Below are 8,827 nucleotides of genomic sequence, written 5' to 3' on the forward strand. Positions count from 1 at the left end.
TCTCATTGAAAGAAAAACATGTAGTTCAAAGAAATTTAATAGTTCAATGTCAGTATGGTTTTTTTTTATTAGTAGTTAAAGCCCTAACATAACAATTATATATAACTTTTCATGTTAGGGCCAAGTTCCTTCTTTCTAGATGACTTTGAAAAGTAAAAATACATTTTAATCAAAGTATTTTGTTTTTCAGATGCATATGTTACACTTGGCATAGGTGAATGAATGTGATATATTAGTATATATATTAAAATAGTAACATAAAAAATAGTAATAAAAGGTGCCAGTGATTTCCTTTTCCATTTCATTTTTAGTTGAATGACACCTCCCCTCTATAGAATATATATTAGTGGCACCATTTCATGTAAAAATTCACCATAAAGGCTTAGCATTTGTTTTTTCATATTTTCTCTGTATTCAAGCAATCACTTGCAGCCATACAAATAGCCACATACTAACACATGTAAAAACATGTGCTATTTCATACCTTGGTCTTCTTTTTTTTTTTGGCTATCACTTTAAACAGTATTTATTATGCCACCAAATAGATAAAAGGGAGAGAGCATAATGAACAAAACTTTGTAGTTGCCTTAGAGTGGACTCCTTGAAATGGAGTCTGGTTAAGACAGTGACTTACTGAGACTGACGGATTATTTTCTGGAATAACCTTTAATACCTTGGTCTTCTTATGCAAAAGCATGACACTGTAAGAAGCCAACTGGGGTATCCTGAATTAATTTTTTTAATGTCTAAAGAATCCTCTACTTTGGGCATTGTGTTTATCTGGTTTATGTACTTGTGGGGCAATGCCGCCCTCACTGGGTGTTGGGGCACTAATGTTTTTCACCTTTACATGGCAGGAACAATTGCAGAACAATCAAAGGAACGGGCAAAAAATAGCACTATATGTAACCTAAGTGGTGACTGAGATGGGTGGGATGGACAAACACAAGGTCCACTCCCACCTCAGAATCTGACTTACCAAGCCATAGATAACTTTCACTAATGCTACCAACGTATGGCATGTGCCCTGCTGAAAGTACAGCTAGAATAAACTTTAAACATCCATCAGTGTAGCTCCCTAAAGAAAGCCCTAGATGGGGAACTGTGGAAACAAAGTTATGGTGGCTGAGCCAGACAGGCTTGATACTGTCTCCCAAGCTTACAACTAGACAACTTCTTCTGTCCATAGCAGGAACACAGAATTAGAAGCAGTCAGCCTTGCTGTAGCCAAAGCCTTCCTAGAGAGTCCTGAGTCCAGAAGAAATGGCTCTTTTTTCAAAAAGATTTGTTTTTATTTGTAATCATGTGCATGTAGGAGGAACGTGTGCTCATGAATGTAGGTGCCTGTGGAGGCAAAGCGTCCTCTTCAGGCTGGGGTTGCAGGTAATTGTGAGCTGCCCAACGTAGGTCCTAGAAATCAAACTCAGTGCCACTCTACTGCTGGGCCATCTTTCTAGGCCCTGGAAGCAATAGTTCTATCTAACAGTTGCTTTGGGGATAATAGAGGAACTAGGGTAAATTTAGATGCCTGGTAAAGCAAGACCCTTCAATATTCTTCTCAATTATGATGCTTTTGTTATTATTGGATCTCCTTGGGTAGAATGTGATACAGGTTGAAAGCAGGACTTTCCACATAGGAGCTGTGCACTCCACCAAACAGTATGACGATAGTCTCTGTTTGCCTTTATGAGCATTTTGGAAGGTTTTTTTTCTTCCTTATGGTCCTCTAGTCCCCCAGCTTTATTCTCTGCCTAAACCCCAAGTCAATCCTGAAAAGGGCATGTAGATTTCTTTAAAAAGAAATTTTTGTTTTACAGGAGCAATTTGTTTCACCCAGAAACATAATATCTTATTATTATTTTCTTTCATTTTTGTATCTTTCTTTAATGGTCTTCTTGTGTATGCTTAAGAAAATTACTTCCAAATATTTGATCATTTTTAGCTAAGAACCTAAATAGGTTATTTCTTCCATGTCACTATCTAAAGTTTCACTACTACAAAAAAGTTACTTGTTTTTTAATGTTTATTCTATAACCCCCTTAAATGTTTCTAGGAATTAATTAAATTTCCTAAGAAAAGTAGCATATACAATATGATGATAAATATAAAGAACCTGAAGGTATCACTTGATTCCTATGCAAATATTAGCTATAAAAATGAGTCCCTATTCAAAAAATAAGAGAACATTGGTAGACTGATTGAGCATTGAGGAGATTTAGAATAACGAACCTCTTACCTAGAGTGTAAATAGCCTGAGCTCGACACTTCCTCCAAGCGATGCCTGAACAGCCTACACTGTGCCGCTTCTACTTGTAAAGAAACAAAAGGGTGTCTTGAGAATGTGTCAGCCTTATTCTGCACCACAGAACAGAAGATTAACACTAAGCCATTATATTGCACAATATGAGGGATGAGAACAAACATCCATCAAATTTGTCTTTTGTCTAATACATCAGAAACTCAGCTTTGCATGACTCATGGAGCAGCAGTCGTGGTGAGGGAGGAAAAAGATGGAGCTTTCTCTACTTTCATCCTTCTTTTGATCTAATTTTCAAAAAGGGACTACATATGCTGCATCTATACCAGTTTAGAATCAAAAAATATAAACTCCTACTCTAAGGATTGTTCTTTGAGAGACACACCTAAAGTTCAGACTACATAATCCTTGGGATCTTAGAGAAGTTTAAACACAGGAAGTAAATTGTAATCATAGTCCAAAACAAAGCAATGTGAAATAATATAGACAATTTCTCTAGACTAACCAGCACATCTCAGTAAGACAGATTCACCAACAGTTGAAGCAGACACTGGGTCCCACCCTTAAAGCTGATGGATGGAGTAATGGTGATGATGCAAAGAAAGGCCAATGAGACATCCCAAACTGTAGGGCAACGTTTTTCCAACCACAGGCAAGTACAAAACAGGCTCTCATGAGGAAGTATCATTCTGTCCCCTGAAAAGCAGAAGTGACAAACACACTTGAAAGTTATATCCTCACCAGTTAATCCTTCCAGGAAGCATCTCATAACTTCGGGTTAGGATACAATAGAAAAATCACTGAGCATGGTTAAGTTCTACAAGTTTTACAGGTTTTGCAACTGCACTAGGAACTTACTAATCGCACAAGCATAGATGACCAATGCCTCACTAAGTACAAAGTCAGGAGTACATGAGTCTTGAGAAAAAAAATGAACAGATCTTGAAGAACTAAGCATGACACATTTCTTGCAGTTAAATATGTGCCCTTACCTTCCCAGGCCAGAGCTGGTGGTTCCCAACTACACTGAGAACTGAGATCTTCAGATTGCTTCTTCTCAATGTGCCATGCTGCTTCCAGCCACTATCCCTCCACAGATCAGCATCTGTAACATGACAGAGAACCCACGTGCTAATCAGTGGTCACTACATTTTCTGGCATGGGGTTGAGAAGCCAGCAGAATATTCTACTTGTTATTTCTTCCTTTGGAAGAAGAATTGGGTTGCAATTTGATTCAGAAAAAACAATCTTTAAAAAAATCTTCTAAGATTTGCTAGTAATGATACTAGTACAATTCAACCAATAAAAGGCAGAAGTCAAGGATCCTGTGAGACTTAAAGCTGCAACAGGTGGATTAGATTGTGTTCTAAATACACTAGGAGATAGTATTAATTCTGAGGTTTTAAATGAAAATAGATTCTTCTTAACACACACTGCTTCTCCACTGGACTCCTTGGTAGTCTACTAATGGGAGATCCTTGTTACCCTCTCTTCCCTTCCTCAGCTTTCACAGACCACTTCAAGGATTAAACATTCATGAGTTTATCTCCAGCCATGTTGGCCAGGCTAGTGTCCAGATTGGCAATGCTTGTTGGGGCTCTGCTGCCTGGAACATGGTATCCAGCCTGATGGCCAGATGCTAAGTAACAAGACCCCTGGGGGAGGAGATGACTCCTTCAATACCTTCTTCAAGTGAGACAGGTGCTGGCAAGCATATGCCATGGGCAGTGTTTGTAGACTTGAAATCCACAGTAATTGATGAAGTTCATACTAGTACATACCACCAGCTCTTCCACCCTGAGCAGCTTATTACAGGCAAAGGAGATAATACCAATAACTATGCCCATGACCACTACACCATTGGCAAGGAGATTATCGTCCTTGTCTTGGACCAAATTCACTAGCTAGCTGACCAGTGCATGGGTCTTCAGGGTTTCATGGTTTTCCACGGCTGTGGCAGGGGAAATGGTTCTGGGTTTACCTTCTTGCTGATGGAACCACTCTCTGTTGATTATGAAAAGAAGTACAAACTGGAGTTCTCCATTTACCCAGCCCCAAGATTTCCACTGGTATGGTTGAGCCCTACAATTCCATCCTCACTACCCACACCACCCTTGAGTACTCTGATTGTGCCTTCATGGTAGACAATGAGCCCATCTATGACATCTTGCATAGAAACCTCGACATTGAGCACCCAATATACACTAACCTTAACCACCTTATTAGCTAGATTGTATCTTCCATCACTGCTTCCCTCAGATATGATGGAGCCCTGAATTAATCTGACAGAATTCCAGACCAGTCCTGGTACCCTATTCTTGCATCCACTTCCCTCTGGTCACATATGTTCCTGTCATCTCTGCTGAGAAAGCCCACCACGAGCAACTTCAAATAGCAGAGATCACTAATGCCAGCCAACCAGAAGGTGAAATGTGACTCTCAACACAGTGACTACATGGCTTGCTGATTGCTGTACCCAAAGATGTCAATGCTGCCATTGCCACCATCAAGACCAAATATACCACCCAGTTCATAGACTGGTGCCCCACTGACTTCAAGGTTGACATTAATCACCAGCCTCCCACTGTGGTACCTAGTGGAGACCTGGTCAAGGTCCAGAGAGCTGTGTGCATGATGAACAACACCACCATTGCTGAAGTCTAGATAACAAGTTTGATCTAATGTGTACCAAAAAGCCCTTTGTGCACTGATATGTGGGTGAAGGAGAGTTCTCTGAAGTCCATTAGAACATGGCTGATCTACAAAAGAATTATGAGGAGGTTGGAGATGCAATGCACCCCACCCCATCAGATTGTAGAGAGCAACCCTCTGTTCTAACATCAGCCTGGGTTGTTTGAGAATCTCCACAGGACTTTCTGAGCCAATAACTCAACTAAATACAACACTGGCCCACCACTAGAAACTTTGCCTGGCCTCAAAAGATGGTCAATTCAGACTCTGGATCTCCCAGTACTAGGAGTCTTCACTAGGGTCACCCTCATGGATTCCAGGAAGTTTCCACTAAGAGAAGTTTCACACTGCCCCCTGATTGCTTCCAGCCATCTCTCCCTGCATTCTCTCCCTCCTTGCCTTCCCTCCCACACCTGATCCCTCCTGCTCCCATCCCCATCTGCATCCAGTCTACCTACAAAATCTGTTCTCTTCCCTCTTCCTAGGAAGATCTATGTCCCCCTAGAGCTCTGCTCTCGACCTAACAGTTCTGAGTCTATGGATTCTAGCTTGATTATCATTGAACAGCTAATATCCTCTTGTAAGTGAATATATACCATGTTTGTCTTTCTGGGTCTGGGTTACCTCACTCAGGATGATTATTTGTTAGTTGCATCCACTTCCCTGCAAATTTCATGGTGCTATTTGTGTAGATATAACATATTTTCATTATCCGTTCTTCAGCTAAGGGACTTGTAGGTTGTTTCCAGTTTTTGACTATTATGAATAAAGCCTCAATGAACATGGCTGAGCAAGTGTCTCTGTGGTGGGATGGAGTATCCTTTGGGTTTATCCCAGGAGTGGCATAGCTGGGTCTTAAGGTAAATCAATTCCCGCCAGGCAGTGGTGGCGTATGCCTTTAATCTTAGCACTTTGGGAGGCAGAGACAGGCAGATTTATGAGTTCGAGGCCAGCCTGGTCTACAGAGTGAGTTCCAGGACAGCCAGGGCTATACAGAGAAACCCTATCTCAAAAAAAAAAAAAAAAAAAAAAAAAAAGTAGATCAATTCCCAATTTCCCAAGGAACCACCATATTGATTTCCACCGTGGCCGTACAACTTCACACTCCCGCCAGCAATGGGGGAATGCTTTCCTTGCTCCACGTCTTCACCAGCATGAGCTGTCACTTGGCCATTGTGACAAATGTAAGATGGAATCTCAAAGTAGTTTTATTTTCCATTCCTCTGCTGGCTAAGGATATTGAACATTTCTTTAAGCTTTCTGAGCCATTTGACATTCTTATTGAGAATTCTCTTTTTGGATCTGTGCTTCATTTTTAATTGACTTATTTAGACTTTTATATCTAGTGTCTTGAGTTCTTTATATATTTTGGATATTAGACCTCTATCAGATGTGGAGTTGATAAAGAAATTTTCCCATTTTGTAGGCTCCCTCTTTGTCCTATTGACAATGTCTCTTGCCTTGCAGAAGCTTTTCTTTTTTTTTTTTTATAATTTATTTTTTGTCAAATCGTAATTCATTCACACAGGGGTTATAAACACAGAAAGGCAGGATGTGGGGAAGGGAATGACACTGGAGTGTGGGTGTTCAGAGGGAATACAGATATCTTCAGAACCGGGTATCGGCTGGGTGAAGGTTCAGGGGACAAGTCGCTATGACTCTGCCTACAACTCGCTTGTCCTTATCTAAATTGGTATTGTCTGCCAAGGCTACCTATTTACAAGGTCTATGACTACTCAGGCTTGTAAATTTCCACAAAAGCTGCCTGTTTACATTAGCTTATAGCCATCTGTTTCAATGTTTTTCCACAGAGACCCAAGACTTGATGTTAGTATACATGTATGACAGGCCTATTGCTAATTTTAGGCCTATGGCTGATTTTAGGCCTTCAGTGTGTGAGCAGGGCTCCCCTGACATCTCCTCCCTTCTCTAAGTATAGAAGGGCTGTGGCAATCCTAAACTAGCGAAGGCGGGGATAGAGGCCTGACCTCCAGTAATTGAAGGGGACCTTGTAATGGCTCCGGTCCCCCTGTCGTTGTTCAGTGAGGCATGAGGGCCATACCCGTCCCAATGTCTTTTTCCTGGAGAGGGGATACTTTTGACATCAACCCCTATGCAGTCAGAGTTATCCCTCAGGGAACCCAGAGAGATATTTTTATCTTTTATTTATATTCCCTTGCAGTGCTTAGCCTCGCAGCCTAAGCAAGAATTCAGATCGCCTGTCAGAGCGGGTTCTGGGTGGCCCCTCTCCACTTGGTCTAGGGGCAGAAGTCTCCCCTTTTAGATTGGGTGGAGATGGGTTTTGGAAACACCCTGTATAAAGTAACAACCTCATCTTGAGTCTCGTGGTCCTCCATAGCTAACTTATGATAATGTAGCAGAAGCTTTTCAATTCAGTTCAGAGGTACCATTTATTAATTGTTGATCTTAGTGCCTGCATTATGGGTATTCTGTTCAGAATGTTGTGTGTGGAATTTGGGGTTTGGTTTGTTTTGGTTGTTTCTGTTGTTGTCGTTAGTTGTTTGTTTGTTTGTTTGTTGGGGGTTTGAGACAGAGTTTCCATGTGTAGCCATAGCCATCCTGGACCAGGCTGGTCTTAAACTCAGAGATTACTTGCCTCTGCCTTCTGAATTATTAGGATTAAAGGTGTGTGCTACCACCACTCAGTATGGGAGACATTATCTTTCTGAAACTATATATAAGTTATTAGTGAGTGGCAGTGGCATCCTGAGCAAAACATAGCTGTAAGTCCGTGCCTCTGCCATGGGAGAGATGCTATGAATTTGGCCAGGGTAACTAGAAGAAGAAAGGAACTCATGACTTTAATATACATTGTGTAAAAGGATTCAAGTTTGTCAGTTTTACCTCCAACGAATCACAGGAACCAAGAAAACGTTTGTTCTGAAGTAGTATTGAAGGTCATCTGGAAAACTTCTTACTCACACATTTTACTACCTTACAAATACATTTCCACAAGTAAGCAGTTACCAAATCAGATTAATTCAGAGCAAAGAGAGGTTGACCCTCGTTCACAGCATATATTAATTTTTTTAATGTATATTTACACTTTGGAAATCTGGGCTGGAGTCAGCATAAAAATTAGTCTGTAGCTCAGTAATAGAGGTCTCAGCTGGCAAATCAAAATCCTGGGTTTAATCCTTGATATCACAAGTACGCACGTACACACACACACATACATATCGTATAATGCTTTCTTTAAAAATATTCCTAAGAAAGCTGGGCAGCATCAGCACACAACTTTAATCCCAGCACTTGGGAGCCATAGGCAGGTGGATTTCTGAGTTCAGGTCCAGCCTGGTCTACAGAATGAGTTTCAGGACAGCCAGGACTGCACAGAGAAACCCTGTATTGAAAAACCAAAGAAAGAATATATATATATATATATATATATATATATATATATCTCCTAACAATCTCCAAAGCATGATGAAGCATTGTTGGATCAGCAGCTTGGCTACCACTAGTTAAAATGCAAACTGTTGTCTGCAGCACAATCAGACCTCCAGGCACATCTGGATGCCTCCCCTGGATGATCAGAATGGGAGAGGTATACAGTTCTCACTACCTTGAATGACAAAAGATAATAAATCCATACTTTTGCAAGCCATTTTAAAATACAGGTACATTTTTGACTGGTGGCACTAACCTCACTCAAGCACAATGAAACATTCAAAATTCAGTAAATGTGACACAGACTACATACATGTTTCCAGTGGAGGCAATGAGAGGCAGCAAAGGCTCCCCAGGGAAGCTGAAGTCTAATGAGCCTTCTATCCTTGATGGATAAGGGAACTACTATAGATAATGAGCTTCAGAAACAGCATGGAAACTTCTGTAGTCTCTGCCCATTTGGATAAA

The 8,827-nt window shown here is 40.8% G+C and overlaps 1 pseudogene; it reads left to right on the forward strand.

Moving 5' to 3' along the window:
• The first annotated feature begins 2,277 nt into the window (after nucleotides 1-2,277).
• Nucleotides 2,278-5,115, forward strand: LOC114627159 (annotated as a pseudogene).
• Nucleotides 5,116-8,827: the final 3,712 nt, after the last annotated feature.

The sequence above is a fragment of the Grammomys surdaster genome, unplaced genomic scaffold (assembly GCF_004785775.1).
Source record: "Grammomys surdaster isolate TR1022 unplaced genomic scaffold, NIH_TR_1.0 243, whole genome shotgun sequence".
In the NCBI taxonomy this organism is placed as follows: domain Eukaryota; kingdom Metazoa; phylum Chordata; class Mammalia; order Rodentia; family Muridae; genus Grammomys; species Grammomys surdaster.